Below are 18,774 nucleotides of genomic sequence, written 5' to 3'. Positions count from 1 at the left end.
CGCTGGAGGCTGCGGCGAGGGGGCAACTGCAATGGAGCCATGTGGTCTTATCTGACAGCCGCTTGCACCGTCTCAAGGTCCGTCGGCGTCCAAGGGGTTATCGCCGCCTGGCGAAAGCTGACGACTGCGAGATCTTGGCGGGGAGTGCCAAAAGGGCATCACAGGATCGAAACCTGGGTGCTTTAATACCAATGTAAACAGTCAAGTTAAAGTTTACCTGAACTCGAACTTGAAGATCGCAGTGGAAGCCGACTCTCAAGATCGTTCTTGATCCTCCACCACAAACAAAGCCCAAATGGTATTACACAAGATCACAGTCGAACATTGTGTTTTCCACAACGGGCACACCCAAATCCACTCTTAACTCTATGCTTTTTCTCGCTAAAGGAAGAGCTCTCTATTACGAAGAAAAATAAGGAAAAACTTCCTTCTGTTGTTATAATCTCATCTCAGAAGCCTCCTTAAAATAGACGTATTTTTCCATGGACACTGTGGATAAAACCTCGTACAAAGCCACCAAACAACTTGTAACCCCTGGATCTCATCCAGAAGGGGTGCATACCCCTCTAACTCTCCCTTCATCTTATCGTAACAACCAAGGAGCGACCACATCTGAATTCAAAATTCAATTAGTTAAATCAAATATTTAACTTGGATCGGTTCAAGATATGGGTCAACCTATCATGGGCACCCCATATTCTAACATGTATATATGAAACAAAACCTCGCTACCATATTGGTACCTTAGTAGTACAGTATAGCTTGATCAATAAGGCAAACCTTGGGACAAATGGTATGTTTTTGTATAGTTTTTGACTTTTGATCAAAAAAACAACAAAAAGAAATATATATAAGATGGGATAGTTGTGCACACAATGATCAATCTCCTTTAGGGTATATTTGGACTGTTGTGCCCAAAATCTCAAAGGATTCGTGGATTGGGCCGGCACAACCATAAAAAAATATTAAATTAGAGGCTGCGCTAAGCCTATGTCTACAACCATCCAAGACTATCTTTTATATGGGCTGGCCCAAATTCCATAGGAAGAAAAAAATGAGCTATTGAGCTCATTTTCTTCTCCGTAAGGGATTCGGACCAATCCACTCCAAAACCTCTGGGTAGTCGTGGGAATATAAGCCTAGCCCAGGCTTCTTTTTTCTAGTTGCACTAGTCCAAACCCATGAATCCTATGAGATTTTGGGCCTAGACATCCAAACAGGCCGTTAGGAAGAAGAACTACCTAACAATAGAGTAGGAAGATAGGAGGAAGAAGCAACAAGAAAGAACTCTCCCAGAAAAATGGAGACTAGAACTAGAAATCAATCAATTAAAGATGCTCTTTACAATGGCTAGGCATCCTTGTTTATAGTTGTATAACCCTTTGTATTTTCCTAAAATTGTGTCCACATTTGTTTCCTGTAAACAGAAAAAAAAAAATCTTTATAATATACCTCTTGATAAGATTTATGACTCATCTTGACATCACCTGATTGGAGAAGATCTCTGACTCATTTTAATATCACTTGACTGGATAAGATCTCTAGGATTATTTGCTAATTAGTAGCAGCCTTGTAGAACTGACTTAAGCTTGAACCCAATGTCAAAACCCTTTGTTCTTTTGGTCAGCCTTTGATATACATTAGTTCAGGTGGATGTCAGCCAAGTCCATGATGTGTGCATCAGAGAGGAGATTACCAAGCTCTATAGAGGATATGAGCATTAAGGTGGCTAGATTTAAGCAGTATTTGCCAGATCTAAGTCTCTAGTCTAGGAGTCTCCCCTTCCTGTCTTTTTCCCTTGCATCGTTCCTCTCGCATGCAAAAAAACAACCAAAAGAGAGCCACTTGAGTCTCTTCTTTCTCATTTGTCCCATCTAACATTGGTGGATGTCGGCTGACCTCATCACTAACTTCTTCATACTAGCTACCAACTCAATTTTACATGTACTAGACCTATCCCAATACTCAATATCTTGCTTGTATGATCCAGGACCACCTAGATCAGCCAATACCAACGGAAATATTGACCCATGGTTAGCATTGATGTCTTTAATGAACATGAAAATATTTTTATGCTTCCTTGGAGATATTAGTCATCCTACTTCCTCTAAACAATTCAATTTGAAGATATTTTGTTCCTTGAGATGATAGAATTTTGTCTAAACAAGGATCTGACTATTGTGTGAGTGGCATGCAAGCTTAGCATTGGGCATATATATCTCTATAATGCTATGGTAGTGTTTGTTATCCTTGGCATGCATCAATGTTGAGGTAGGACAAGTGCTAGCACACAACAAAAATTTGATAGTGCCATGTGCCATAAAGCATAGGCACGATACATATCATGCATGCTATGCATAACAAGTATCATATAAATCCCTACATCAATGTCATCCATTCAACTAATGAGCCCATCAGAAAAACCCAAAATTGTGACTCTCCCCGATGGCATTATTAAATCAGCTACAAGTTGTTAATTGAGGTCGATATTCTGTATCAGCCTGACAACAGACTTGAGGCTCAATTGACTAAAAATCTGCTCATGACTACAAGCAACACTATTGTTGGGGGTAACAGGCATTAGAATGTCCAAACTGCATCCTAACAAGTGTTAGCGTATGGTTATTAGAAAAAGGAACAAACAAGGTGACTCTTGTATGTATTATTTGCAGTTTCACTATTCCATTCAAGTTTGAAGCACAGGCATCTAGCATCCAAGAGCAGGTTAGATTCATTAATTACTGGAAAATTTTGTTGCTGCCAAACTAGTAGAAAAGGTTCAAAATACTTTAATAATATTCTTCCTTACTGGTAGAAAAGTATGAGATGCAGCTATGAGGCAAGTCCAGCCCTTTTTGTTGCTTTTCTCCTTCCTGAGCTCCCACATACCAACCCTATTCCTAAAACAAGTTAAATCCTGAAACCAGTTACATGAAACACCTGATATGTGTTTTGAAGCTGAGTTACAGCAAAACTAAGCCTGAGACCACGTTCGCCCCTTTCTCAGCAAGGATTTAAGACACGATCTCATCCTGCAACAGATTGCATTGGCAGAGAATCAGCTCACTGAATGTCCTCAATACCCCACATCCTATTGAATTTGGTGATATCTGGTCCATACTGCTTGGTACCAACCAGTATCAAGCGATAAAAGCTGGCAACTACAGGTTATGCCTGGTCTTGATGGACATCAAGGCAAAAAGAGCAGATTCCTTGCTGTTTTTTCTTTGCTTTGTGACTGCTGGGTGATTTGAATTGGAGGATAATTCCTATAGCATACTAGAAGCTCTACCTAATGCATATTTTTATTTTTATTTAATTATCTTAACTTTCAGATCAAATAATTATTCAAATAAAATAAAGATTACTGCAGGGAAAAGAATGGTGGCTTTTCTGTATGCGCATGCTATTGCTGGAATTGCATTATTTTGGGTTCCATAGCAACCCAACCGATGTTTGAAAAGGTGTACTTTTTGTGAGAGATATCTACCAAATATGTACTACCCATGAGGGATATCTATTAGACCCGTAGCACCCATTCTTGTGATTTTTCTGAAATTTCAATTAATTTTGAATAAAAAATAATAAAATAGTGAACAGCTTAATTTAATCAAAAAAATTAGGAATAGTTATGGACAATTTATTAAAACTGTTCTCCCAGTAGTTATCATGCATTTCATGAAATTATCCAAATTACCCTGCTATCATAGATATATATATATAAAGTACAAATATTAACTATGCAGGAATTCCAGTCGCCTGCCTTTATTCATTGAACCTTGCTTGCTGGCCTAGGCCTTTGACGACCTCACGTGTGTCACATGAGAGGGCCATGATCCTTTATTGTTCACCTACACTGCAGCAAGTCGAAAGGTCCATAGAAAGGTGCATAAGAAATAAAGTAAAATGGATGAAAACCCAACAAAACTCCAATGTTGTCCGGTAGGAATAAAAGGCTCAAAATTTGCTAACAATATCCTTCTTTGCTGGTAGGGAAGTTTGGCATGCCATGGCGAAGTGGCGTAAGCCCTATTTATTAGCTCTTCTCCTTTCCTAGCTCCCACACCAGAAACAAATAGTTAGTAAAGATTTGGAACTAAACAGACCCATCTAACCATAACTTCTTTCTAATAAATAATGGCCTAGTTTAAAAAATATATATATAAAAAAAGCAAAATAGGATTACACTTATTAACTACTAAAATTATTTAAAAGAAACTCCCGCTAAAAGAAACTCGGATTGGGACTGAGTTCATTTTGCAGAGCTCCTGTAAATTTTGGCATCGATCGCTAGCTCATTTCTGATCAGTAAGCCTAACTATTAATGTTTTAATATCATCTTCCTATGTCACTGCATCATTACTCCAAGATGGTCAACTGTATTGCTATTTAAGCTAGCTAATCTGTTCTACAACTAGTTGACTCAGCAAGCCTCCTAATCCTACTACTAGATTTACTTGCTAGCCTCATTAACCGAGTTTCTACCCCATGAATGCCATGATTTCAGATGCACACTCAACCATTAGCATGATAGCTCAAGGTATTTTGCAGTGATGTGACTCCATTTGCAGTAACATTTATCCAGTTGCCTTTACTCCATTTGTCATTTTCAAGTTTACCACTTCCACTTTATGTCACTTTTCCTGGTGCCATCTGAGTATGTCTATTTACCTCTTCATCAGCTTGGCATCTTCCTCAAATTTCAAGTTATGGGGTACTATAGCTTATCCATTTCTGTATATCCCCACCTTTTTGAGCATCAGCTTACCATGTAGAATATGGATATTCCACAACCAGTCGTACTTGATACCCATGTAATCTTTCTTCTTAACATATCTGCTACTTGTTATATGTTTTCCTTGTCTTTCTCATGGTAAACAATGAAGGAAATTCTAGGGCAGCATGCATGCTAGAATAACAAAAATTTTCATACGAGCAGCAGAAGCATATTTAATCTAACATGCATCTTCTATATCTCATCTCATGAGATCATCCCTATCATATTCTTAAGATCTATATGCAGCAAATAAATTTATGTTAAAGCAAAACCATGAAGATCTCATCTTCACCTTTGTGCGGGTAGTTATTCACTACAATTGATGATCGTGGATATTTTTTTCTAGTTCTTTTGAGCCGCACAAGCATCCGGCCTCTACAAGTATCTATGGGACAAATCTAGAAAAGCTCCTCTCTCGTTTCTTCACCAAGAAACCAGCAAGCAACCTTGTAAAAGACGAGAGAACTCTCAAATCAACACCTCGAAGCTTGGCATGAAGAAGGAAGAAGGCGCCCAACTCTTGGGCATGGAAACCAAAATGCCCAACTCTTTGGCATGAGGAAGAGAGGAAAGGGAGAGGGCGTAGAGAGCTCAAGAGAGAGAAGGGAAGACGTGGAGCCTTGGAGGCCAACTTGCTTTGATTTACTTAGGTTTAGAGATCTCATCTCAAGGCCTTTTTATCAGCCATAATGAGTCCAACTTAGTTTAGGAATTTGATCAAATCTGATCCTTATCTCATAAGGAACCCAAAACCAACTTTAATTAGGACTTCTTGGGTGCCTCCACTTGCTCTTTTTGACGCCAAACCCTGATGGGGCATGCACCCCATCATTCTCTTCCAATTCCTTGTCGCATAAGGACTAGGGGGTGCCAATAGTTGGTGCTCCATGGATCCAATCTAATTGGATTCAAACCCAATTTCTTCCGACTTAAGTAATAAGAGAAAACCAACTCTTGGCTGCCCATATTGCTTGCAATTGACTTGGTCCAATCCCCATCTCATAGGGATTCAAGTCTAAAGAAAATTTTGGGTTTACCATGTGCTAGCTTGGTTTTCCTAAATCCAATAGGATTTCTCAAATCCAAACCAATTGGAACCACATGAGCCCAATTGTACGATCCTAGATCAAATCCATTATTGTGTAACCCTATAAGTTCAATTTTGTCTAATAGTAGGATATATTGTGATCTCCATCAACAATATCATTGAAACTCCTTTCAATGGGTTGGAACCCCTTCCAATTCAACCAATTCGAGAATTATTGATTATCAGAATAATTCTCAATTGGTCCTACGATCCATCAGTGATATCTAGCAGTATGTAATGGCAACCCAACAGAATTGAATAGATGAATCTCTAGATGCAGTTGCCGTGTGATCTGGTTCTTCTATCGTGAGTCCCGACAAGATTAAAGTTATAGATAACTCGTCAACCTGATCTTGTCATATGTAAGACTCAATCAATCTGAGTTTTTAGTGAATCCTCATGAAAACTCCTTTCCATCATTCACACTTGCTATTGCCATGAACTTCCGAACTCAGTTTCATGATCCTCATAGGACTTCTCCCTAATTACCCAGATCGATAGATCCCATATATATGCACACCCTATTCTGACAATAAACCTGCTGCAGCCAAATATATCTCAAGGCTCCATATGACTAGAAGATCGAGTTATGGTGTAGTAAAACTACAGCAACCTCATTGTGAATAGCCGAGATATCGCAGATCGAAGAACTATTCATACTACTGCAGCATTGAGTATGTTACGAAGAGAAGATAGATATCCAAGTGACTACTCGTGTTGGTCACGCTCAGCATCCTTGTTTCCTAACAAGTACATGTACTCTCGCTCAATGTCCCCACACTGTAGATTGGAGATTCATCTATCCATTAGGAAGCGATCCGTACACCGACCTATCTAAAAATCGATCACCATTCTTGTGATGATCCCGTGATCAAGAGCAATTTATGAATTAACCACCAATGACACGTCTCAAATTTTCAACTCTCGAGAATATGTGTCATCATCTTGTTAATTCATTGGACGATTTATAGACATACTACACAATATGAATAGATAAATAATCCAAATTTTATTTTATTAATAAGTCAAAATTACAAACTATATCCTTAGAAAGATTACATGTGTCAGTCCAATTGGCTTGTAGGACATACATTTAACAATCTCTCATATACACTAAAGCCAATTGGCCACAAATTTAAGTCTCATCTTCTCAAGATGGACTTTGATCCTTTGTTGGCTCAGCTGCTTCGTCAGTGGGTCAGCCACGTCCATGGTGTCTACTCTCTGTACCTCAATATTTTTTTTCGAGATAATCGTGGATCAAATGGAATCATCGCTCGATGTGCTTGAATTTCTGATGAGACCTCGACTCCTTAGCAAGCATTATGGCACCATTGTTGCAGTAAAAGGAAATGCATCTAATAGCATCACATCCAATTTTGCAATAAATTTTTAAACCAGAATGCCTCCTTCGCAACTTCTGATGCGGCGATGTACTCTACTTCCATGATGGAGTCCATTATGACAGACTATTTGAAACTCTTCCAGCTCACAGTACCACCATTGCACAAGAATACACTGCCTGATGTCGACTTTTGATCATCAATGTCAGACATAAAATCTGAATCAGTATATCCCTGTACCCTCAATTCTCCACCTCCAAAGATCAGGAACATATCCTTAGATCTTCTTAAGTACTTAAGGATACATTTCACAGATGTCTAGTACTCTTCACCTGGATTCGACTGATATCTGCTCATGACACTCAACATGGACTATATCAGATCATATACATAGCATGGCGTATATGAGGCTCCTTATGGCCGAAGCATAAAAGATCTTGCTCATGCTTTCTATCTCTTCCGGTGTGTTAGAACACATTTTCTTGGAGAGATGAATTCTATGCCTAAAAGGCACAAGTCCCGTCTTGGAATTTTCCATATTGAACCTCTTTAATACCTCCTCTATGCACATTCTCTGTGAAAGTCCTAACATCCTTTTAGATCTCTCTATAATCCTTAATCCCCAAAATAAAGGATGCTTCCCTAAGGTCCTTTATGAAGAACTCCTTAGACAACCACAACTTGACTGATGTCAGCATGAAAACACCATTTCCAATCAGGAGTGTTATTCTCGTACAGTACAAGAATAGTGACAACACTTCCACTGACCTTTTTGAACACACATGGTTCCTCATTCTTGATGAAACCAAACGATTTGATGACGTCATTGAAATGAGTGTTTCAACTTCGAAATGCTTGCTTAAGTCTATAAATGAATTTTTACAGCTTACAAACTTTGTGATCTCCATCATCGAAAGTAAAATCCAATGGTTGCTCCATGTAGATATCTTTCTCAAGATATTCATTCAGAAAAGTCGTTTTCACATTCATCTGTCATATCTCATAATTGTGATATATTACAACAGCAAGCAATGTTCGAATGGATTTTAACATAGCCACTGACGAAAAGATATCCAGATAGTCAATGCCCTTGCATTGACTATAATCTTTTGCTACAAGCCTTATCTTAAAGGTCTCTACCATTCCATTCGAACCTATCTTCCTTTTGTAGATCCATCTACACCTGATAGGTACAATACCTTCTAATGGATCTACTAAGGTCCAGACCTGATTTGCGTGCATTGAATCAATCTCCGACTTCATTGCCTCTAACCATTTCTCGAAATCGATATCTGATATCGTCTCGTCATAGGTCTTGGGGTCATCAATATGAACCCCATTTTTTGTGAGGAACATTTCCTCTATATCCTCTGTTATGACATCCATGTATCTATCAGGATGACGGAAAATTCTACTAGATCTACGAGGTGGAGATGCGCATATTGGCTCAATATGAATGGATTCTTTAGGTTCTAAAGCTCATTGCTCTTCAGAGACTTTCTCTTCGAACTCAATTTGTCTTTCTATATCTCCATCTTGAATACTGTTTTTCAAAAAAAATGACATGCCGGCTCACAATCACATTGTGATCCTCTGAAAAATAGAAATAATATCCTAAAGACTCCTAAGGATATTTGATGAAACGAGCCTTAAGAGACTTGGCTTCTAACTTGTCCGCCCGTTGTCTCTTGACATGGGCCGGATAATCCCAAATTCTGAGATGACTCAGACTTCATTTCTTACCATACCATATCTCATACGATATGGTAGAAATGATTTTAGAAGAAACCCTATTCAACATATAATTCACTATTAATAGACTGTCACCAAAAAAATATAGGAAGATCCGTGAAGCTCATCATGGATCAAACCATATCCAATAAGATTCGATTTCTCTGTTCTAAAATCCCATTTAAGTTGAGGGATTTCAGTGGAGTCCATTGTGAGATTATGTCATATTCCTTGAGATAACTGAGAAATTCTCCACTAAGGTATTCACCTCCTCGATCTGATCGAAGAACCTTAAGAGATTTTTCTATTTGCTTTTCTACTTCATTTTTGAATTCTTTGAATTTTTCAAAGGCTCCAGACTTGTCTAATGAGATACACATACCCGTATCGTGAGTAATCATCAGTAAAGGTGTAGTGATAACCTCCTTTGGCCGCAACATCAAATGGCTACACACATCTATATTACCAAGGCAAGTATCTCAATCAAGATCCACGTACCAGGCCGAACCGCCCGATACGGGGCATACCGAACCGAATCGACGGCCAGCCGATCCGGTTCGGCCATTTTCTTCGAAAACCAGCTCCAAACCATACCGAACCGGACAGTTCGATACGATTCGGCTCCATACCGTCCGATTCGATACGATTCGGCTCCATACGCCCAAAATCGGGCGGTATGGATCGGTACGGTTCGGTTCGACATTGAACCGAACCGTACCGACATCTTCACGTGAAGGGAGTGGGGGGAGTGGGGGGTGTGGGGTGGGGCTTGGGCTATCTTTTAGTGACAGCCCAGGTGGGTTGTCTGAGAGACTCGAGAGCTCTCAGAGAACTCCCGAGCTTATTTAGACTCAATGAGACATCGAAAAATAAGAAAAAAAGAAAAAATTCTATCAAATTGCAGACTGGTTTGAGGAGACGCTGATTTTTGGTCGAAAATAAGATAATATATTATTCTTTTAGTAGATATTTTATTTTTTATATTTTTGTTGCTAGAAAAAGAATAAGAACGAAGAAGTATGAAAATAAGAGAGAATCATGCCAAAATTGTGATTTTGGTATGATTTGATCATATGTGATAGATCTTTGAAAGATCTACATGATGACACTAAAATCGTTGATTTTCATTAATTATATATTTTTTAAATATTTATATATATTTGTTCATAAAAACTTTATTAAAAAATAAATTCAAAAAATAAAAAATCAGAGTTGCAAATCATGTTTAGAATGATTCAAGCTACTTAAATCTAATCTCGAATTTTTTTGAAGTTTTTGAAATTAAATAATATTTTTTATAACTATTTAAATAATAAAAAAATATTATCAAATAAAAATATGTAAAAATAGTGTTATATTTTAGTTAATTCAAAAATATTATTTGAAGCATATAACATATTTTTTGAATTTATAAGTTTTAAAATTATTATTAAATTTTTTTGAATTTATATATAATATTTTTTAATAATTATTAAACTACTGTATTTTGTTATACTTGCAGATATTTGTAAGAAAAAAATTCAGAGCATGACATTCATTGACTTTAATTAATTATATATTTTTCTAATATATATTGATTCATAAAAAATTTATTAAAAAAATAAATTAAAAAAATAAAAAATCAAAGTTTCAGAATCATGTTTAGAATGATTCAAGCAATCAAGCTACTTGAATCTAACCTTAAATTTTTTTGAAATTTTTGAAATTAAAAAATATTTTTGTAATTATTTAAATAATAAAAAAATATTATCAAATAAAAAATATGTAAAATTAGTATTATATTACAGTTAATTCAAAAATATTATTTGAAGCATAACATATTTTTTTGAATTTATGAGTTTTAAAATTATTATTAATTTTTTTAATTTATATATAATTTTTTTAATAATTATTAAACTGTCGTATTTTGTTATACTTACAGAAATGAGTAAGAAGAAAGATTCAAAGCGTGACATTGGTTGAGATCATGTGAGACGCTCTCGGTTCCACATCATTGGAGATGCAAATGGTGCAACATAGAGTTCAAGAGAGAAAGGGTGACTAGGTTGAAGCAGCACCTGACTGGTAGTTATCCTGATGTATCTATGGATCGAAAATGCCCGCAAAAGTCCGACAGTTGATGAAAAAGCACTTCGCTGATTCGAAAGCAACGAAGGACAGCAGAAAAGGATGGAAGTGGACCGTCGAGATGCAGAGCCATCTTATCATTCTAGAGAGTCAGAGGAGGCTTCTGCTCCAAATGCTGAGGCACAGATTGAGGCTGCCATTCAGACGAGTTTGACTGATCAGTACCGATAGGAGGAGATGGTCAGGTATAGAGAGCGATTTGAACCATCATGCTACGAATCGGGATCTGGATCAGCGACCGATGGGGGAGAATTCGAGTTCAGGAGGACTACATCAGTCAAAGAGCCCGATGGTAGAGAGAGCAGACACAGCATGTCATCTTTGTTGGGAGCTTTTGCAGTAGAAAGAGATCCTCCAGAGATATTCCAGCAGGAGCCACCATCCATGATTTGGATCCACATACTTTTTCCAGTAAGAATTCAAAGCAGCAGAGGATTGACACTATGGTGAAAAAGAATAAGAAGGATATGTGGCGAGCTATTAGATCATGATTTCATTTCAGCCATATTCCAGTAAATGCAACAGACAATCCTTACTATCGATCTGCCATTTCCGTCATAGAGACTGCCGGCCAGGTTGTAGATCCACCAGGACCTAAGAACATCTATGGTCAACTTCTTAACAGTAATAAGGAGGATCTGCAGAGATGGATTGCTTCTTACAAGAATAAATGGCCTACATACGGACTGACAGTGATATGTGATAGTTGGACCATCCTACTAGACGGAGCATCATTAATTTTTTTACATACTGTGATGGAAAAATATTTTTTCATAAATCAATTAATGCGTCAGATAAGATGCACGATGCCACATATATCTTTAGTCTATAGAGGAGGTGATTGATTCAGTGGGTGAGCAGTATGTCATGCAAGTCATCACAGATAATAGACCACAATATAAAGCTGCCGGAGAGTTGCTGATGGAGCAGCGACCGCAAATATACTGAACCCCATGTGCTGCACATTGCATTGATCTTCTATTGATGGATATTGGGAAGATTCGTAGGGTGTAGCAGGTAGTGGAGATTGCCCAGACTATTACTAGATTCATCTACAATCATACATGGGTTCTTTCATTGATGCGGACGTATATTGAGGGAGAGATCTTAAGACCGGATATCACACGATTTGCTACCAACTACATAACACTTGATAGTCTTCTTCAGAAGAAAGCAGCCTCACGTCAGATATTTGTCAGTGCCAAGTGACAAGGGAGCAGATATGCGAGGGCCGGCACTGATGGAAGTCATATAGAGAATTTGGTGATGAGTCAATCATTCTAGCAGCGGGCTGAGAAGTAGTGAAGACTATTAAGCCATTATATGATGTGCTTCGCACTGTGGATAGTGAAAGATACCCCCAAATGGGCTTCTTATATTACATGATGGAGAGGGCAAAGAAACAGATCAATAAGAATGATTCGAAGCATGCTGAAAAATTCATTAACATTATTGAGCGCCGTTGGGACTATTAGATGGATAGAGATTTGCATCTAACCGATAAGCACGGATTCAAGAATATTTTAAAATATTTTTTTCTTATACTTGTAAAAGTATACTTAATCAATTATAAATTTATCTGCAGCTTATTATTTGAATACAAGATTCCAGTATACCATTCCTGGGATAGATATAATAATGAACTTCTTGCTGCTCTTCGTAATGTGATATATAAGATGGTGTCCGATCAACTGTCGTAAGCAAAAAGCAGATAAATTCAGGTAAATTACATATCAATAATGAGCAGCATAGATTGATATGTAATTTTGCTCAATAATATCATAAAATTTGATATGTAATTTTGCTTTTGCAGCTGAATGGTGGATTCATTTTGGAATGTCCGTAAAATATTTGAGAGGTGTGGCTGTCCGCATTCTTTCCCAGACGGTCTCTACTAGTGGCTGTGAGTGTAATTGATCAATTTTTGCCCTTATTTACACAAACAGAGAAATCGTCTGACATAAAAATGCCTCAATGATCTTGTATATGTTCACTATAATCTGAGGTTGAGACTAAAATGCATTCAGAAGAAAGTACAACTGAAGTACACTGATCCGACACTAGATGATTATGCTGATGAGGATGGCTTGCAGGCCAGGAGCAGGAGCCAGAGCTTGATGAGTCGGGGTCTCCTCCACGACCAGCCAGTGTGGTAGCTAGGGAGATCAGGATGGATCTAAGCAATGGGCAGAAAGAAATATTCCACATAAGGTTCCAGCTGATCAGCCACAGCCTGAGGGACACAGAAAACTCATTCATCACATGACTCGATGTCCGATACATCCTTGCGAGGTTCGAGCGACAAATATTTAGACGAGATCGGCAGTCAGCAAGAAGACATCCATCCTCCCAATCACAGGAAACTCAGTCATTGAGGGGCATGAGGGAAAAAGAAAAAATAGTTGCACATGCACCACTCTCAAGAGTACAGGAGCTATCTGGCTCAGATTCGAAGATCAGGAGAGTGATGATGATACTGATAGTAGCAGTCATGGATCTGATGATCAGAGAGAACTGGAGGATAGGAGATCACTGCTGATGAGACAGCCATAGGGTGATATTCGATTCACCGATGAGTCTCAGTTTACACATGCCACACAAGATAGGGACCATGGTGGACGAGTCGGTAAAGACTGTGGGGAGCTGATTTCATATAGACGACGGGCTTTTAGAGGTCGTCCAACACACGATGCAGCTGCAGACGATCTTACACGTGTAGGGTCCATGGATGTATCTGGATCATCCTCGCATTATGGATCCTATTATCCGCAGCCACCTTATGATCCATATGGATATGATGCATCCGAGGCATCGTCTTCTAGTGGTTACTACCCTAACAGTCTGGAGCATCTTACGGATCAAATTTTGCTACTACATATTCGGATGGACTCCACAGCCATATCATCATCTCGAGGATACTTCTCAAAGTCAGAGTTTGAGTAAGAGATCTGAGATGTATTACAATCTAGAGAGGGTGCCTTATGGGATGAATATTCAGGAGTACAATACATCTTGGTTAGAGGGTTGGACTGATGTTCCTCCAGATTATACTAATAATCCAGATATCTACGAACATCACAGACACTCGACGAGATATTAAATGCAGAGTAGATCTTGAGATTAATATATCATTTTTTATGCTTTGTACTTTAAAAGTTTAGATATATTTTAATGTACATTTATATATTTTTTTTTAATTTTAGGATGATATAGTTGTAATATAATGTAAATAAATATATATTTAAAATTTTAAATCAAGAATCCCTGTACTGCTACCTAACTCAAAAATTGAACCTAAATATGTCAATAATATGCAATATAATATAATTTTGGAGTTGCATTTATGAAACTTGAACACCCAAAAAAAACAAATAAAAAAAAATTATACCATACCGAATCGATATGCTGAAGCGTACCGTGTCGGTACTGTACGATACCGATACCGTACCGTACCGATCGGCCATCGTATGGGTCCGATACCGGTACAGCAGACCTTGATCTCAGTGGTCCTTTCCTCGTCCCACAAAAGGTAGCTTGATCATTTTTTTCTTGAAGGCAAGAATCACAGACTGGATAAGACCCAGAGATCAATGAGCCAAATAGCCCATCTTTCTCCAATCTGTTAATCATTTCTCTCCTATATGATCTAGCCTAAGATACCACATATACTTGAGGTCAATATCATCTCTAGATTGTTTAGTTCCTATGGCATTCACATCCTGCTCGATTATATTCACAGAAACATTAGCATGTAACTGATAAAGACTGTTAACCAAGAAACCACTTCCAACCAATTTATTTCCAAAATAAATGGTATAGTAGTCCTTATAAAAACTACTTACATAGTTATCCTAAGCTAAACAAGATACAGAAATCAAATTTCTGCTAGCCGCAGGTACATAATAACAGTCCCTAAGAATCAAACTAAATCCTGATGGTAGTCGCAGAGGATCTGTCCCCACAGCCACAGTAGCAACTCTTGCTCCATTTTTGACTCGTAGGATCATCTCACCATCCCTTAGCCTTCTACTATCCTCAAGATCCTACATAGAAGTGCACAAATGAGCACTAAAATCGGAGTCTATAATCAACTAGATGTAGAAAAAACCGTAAGGTTATTCGATAACGAGTAGGTCAGACATACCTTAAGAAGATGTGCCGTCCTTCTTGTTCTTCAAGCTTGCCAGATCGTCATGACAGTTCCTCTTCCAATGGCCATCCCTTTTGCAGTGAAAATAATTTCCTCTCTCTACGGCCTTCTTCTTGGGAACCTCCTTTCTTGGCCTGTTCTCTACCTTCTACTTCTTTACGGATTTCTTTTTCTTCCCCATAGACTTTCTCTTGGAAGAAAAAGTCTGCTCCACAGCTAGAATAGTGCCCCTTGAACTCTTCAAGATCTTTTCGTAGTCACTAACATATTAAGCAATTCGGCTAGAATAGTGCCCCTTGAACTCTTCAAGATCCTTTCGTAGTCCTAACATATTAAGCAATTCGGCCTTGGTGCACTCAATTTTATTCATATGGTAGTTTACTATAAACAACGCATATAAATCAGTAAGAGATTGCAGGATCAAATCAATCTGCAACTCTTTGTCCATGGACATCCTAAGCTTCTCAAGCTCCTTAAAGTCCTTGATCATTGTCAAACAATCTCATGGACTGACTGCCATCATGTATTTTCGCTTTGAAGAGTCTCTTAGACACTTCATAGCGAGCTGCACGACTCTGCTAACCATACAACTTTTGTAGGTGGGCTAACATGCTCCTGGTAGTTTTCATGTCCTCGTGCTGGCGTTAGAGCTCATTGAACATAGACGCCAGCACGTAGCACTGTACCTTTTGTCGTCGTCCAACCACTTCTCGTGGGTAGCCCTTTGATCAGGGGTCAGACAGGCTGGTAGTGCAGGAAGGTCCTAGTCAAGAACATAGCTCAACTTTTGGAACTCAAGACAATCTTTAAGTTCTTGAGCCAATCTTTGTAATTGGGTCTAGTCAATCGGTTGTTTTCTAAGATTTAGGCAAGAGGGTTTGAAGCAAATATTTTTTTATAGAGAGAAGAAGATTCTAGTTAGATTTTGTAATTGATTTTTTAATTTATTTTAAAATTTATATTTTAAAAATAAACTGACTTCCACTATTTTTTCGGATCTTCCACACTCCTCAAGTGGAGAAACGAAAATCTTCGTGATTAAGATTTCAAGTGGATACTACGGTCCCACCAATTGACATACTACCTTACCTGGCAGTTATTAATGATATGTCAATCAATAAGTGGACAACTCTTATACAATGCTTCTCAAGCAAGTTGCAATGGTCATCGATCTCTAATTCCTGAAGCCTTATCTGACAGTTATTGGCCTCATTCCTTAGTTAAGTCAAACCCACCATTCTTGCGAAAGTAAAGCCATCATTGGAACTCTCACCTGATAGTTATTGGGCCTAACCCCATCTCCACCCCACAGCATCTCATGCTAATAGAGTGATTGCATCTTCCTTGATGCAACCAAACCACTGTATCCTACCGAGAACAGTCAACACCCGAAAGGCCTGCACATCTACAATGATGGAAGACCACTCAACTTAATATTTTGTGAGGAGATTTAATTCAGATCTTCTTTAGGTTTAATTGTTTATTTACATCACAAGTAAATCCACAATTAGATTGGATTTATTAGTGAGATCGCATCTTGACCCATCAAGACCAGAGTCATGGTGCAACACAATTGTGGTGAACTCAACACTAAGCACCCCAAATCAGAATTGGTCGACCAAATTGATCAGATAAATGGAGATCGATGGCAGGCTCCCCACTGCTGGTGCAACATTTCTAATTAAATAACCACCTTTAAAATACTTGCCTTAGACACCAATAGGTCAACCACATCCAAAATGGCTACGGCTTTTGGTTCCTCAACACTAATTGACCTGTTGCAACCATCTAAGTAAATTCATGATACAACCCAACACCAAGGGTCGTAGTGACTCGATTTGATCACCACATGTATCAATGAACCACATCGCAATTATCTCATAATCTAATTAAGTCTTTTCTGTTCCCAAAAGATGACTTATAATTAAAGGGTTTGATCACTTATCATCCTAAGACAACCTTTCAGCATAACCAACTTTATGCCAGGACAACCTTATGTCAAGATGAACTTAGACTAACCCGATTTGCTTATCAATTAGATCTCCAAACTAAAATTTCAAATCCAATTTAAAGTTTAGATATATGATTCGGATTTCATCTCTTATCATCCTAGGACAACCTTTTAACATAACATCCGTTATGCTCGGACAACCTTATTTCAGGATGATCCTTGATTAATCCTATGTTTATCAATTATAATTTTTTGATTTTTTATTAAAATTTCTGATCTAATATTTCAAATCTCATCTAAATTTCAGATCATAGCACAAAAAATCAGATTCAAATAAAATAGAAAATTAGATCTAATCTAACAATCATACTTATTTGAAAACATAAAATTCAGATCTCATCTAAACTTCATATATAATTGATAAACGTGACTTTTCAAATCTAATCTGAAACAAAGATCTAATCATTAGCAAAATAATTCAGATCTCATCTGAATTTCAGATCTAAGAACATGATCATGTAACCTATGCTGTGATACTATTTGAAGAAAATTTTAGGGCAGCATACATGCTAAAACAACAAAAATTTTATACGAGCAGCGAAAGCATATTTAATCTACCATGTATCTTCTAAATCTCATCTCATGAGATCATCCCTATCACGTTCTTAAGATCCATATGCAACAAATACATTTATATTAAAACAAAACCAAGAAGATCTCATCTTCACCTTTGCGCGAATAGTTATTCACCGCAATTGATGATCATGGATATCTTTTCCTGATTCCTTTGAACCGCACAAACGTCCGATCTCTATAGATATCCATCGGATAGATCTAAGAAAGCTCCTCTCTTATTTCTTCACCAAGAAACCAGCAAGCAACCTTGTAGAAGATGAGAGAACTTCTTTCAAATCAGCACCTCGAAGCTTGGTGCAAAAAAGGAAGAAAGCACCCAACCCTTGGGCATAGAAACCAAGGATGTCCAACTCTTGGGCGTGAGGAAGAGAGGAGAGGGAGAGGGCGTGGAGAGCTCAAGAGAGAGGGGAGAGGCATGGAGGCTTGGAGGCTAACTTGCTTTGATTTGCTTAGGTTTAGAGATCTCATCTCAAAGCCTTTTTATAGGCCAAAAGGAATCCTATTTGGTTTAGGAATTTGATTAAATCTGATCCTTATCTCATAAAAAACCAAAAACCAACTTTAATTAGGACTTTTTGGGTGTCTCCACTTACCCCTCTTTGACACCAAACCCTGATGGGGCGTGCGCCCCATCATTCTCTTCCAATTCCTTGTCGCACAAGGACTAGGGGGCGCCAACTGGATCCAATCCAATTGGGTTCAACCCAATTTCTTCCAACTTAATTAATAAGGGAAAACCAACTCTTGGCTGTCTACTGTCTATATTGCTTGCAATTGACTTGGTCCAATCCCCATCTCATAGGGATTCAAGTCTAAAGAGAATTTTGGGTTTACCATGTGTTAGCATGGTTTTTTTAAATCCAATAGGATTTCTCAAATCCAAACCAAGTAGAACCACATGAGCCCAATAATACGATCCTAGATCAAATCCATTGTTATGTGACCCCATAGGTTTAATTCTGTTTGGTAGTA

General features: G+C 38.0%; 1 protein-coding gene across 10 annotated transcripts in view; it reads right to left on the bottom strand.

The window, feature by feature from the left end:
• Nucleotides 1–18,774, bottom strand: part of LOC105033277 (protein DETOXIFICATION 46, chloroplastic) — a 137,525-nt gene that overhangs the window by 12,620 nt on the left and 106,131 nt on the right. Inside the window, exon 13 of one of the 10 annotated variants that reach the window (XR_012135683.1) lies at nt 2,810–2,900. The exons of the other annotated variants lie outside the window; for them this stretch is intronic. The gene's annotated coding sequence lies outside the window, so the exon portion shown is untranslated. The remainder of the gene's footprint in view (nt 1–2,809; nt 2,901–18,774) is intronic. 10 annotated transcript variants of the gene reach the window in all.

Source organism: Elaeis guineensis, chromosome 12 (genome assembly GCF_000442705.2).
Source record: "Elaeis guineensis isolate ETL-2024a chromosome 12, EG11, whole genome shotgun sequence".
In the NCBI taxonomy this organism is placed as follows: domain Eukaryota; kingdom Viridiplantae; phylum Streptophyta; class Magnoliopsida; order Arecales; family Arecaceae; genus Elaeis; species Elaeis guineensis.
The sequence above is the reverse complement of the archived record's forward strand: the minus strand, read 5'-3'. Positions and strand labels throughout refer to the sequence as shown.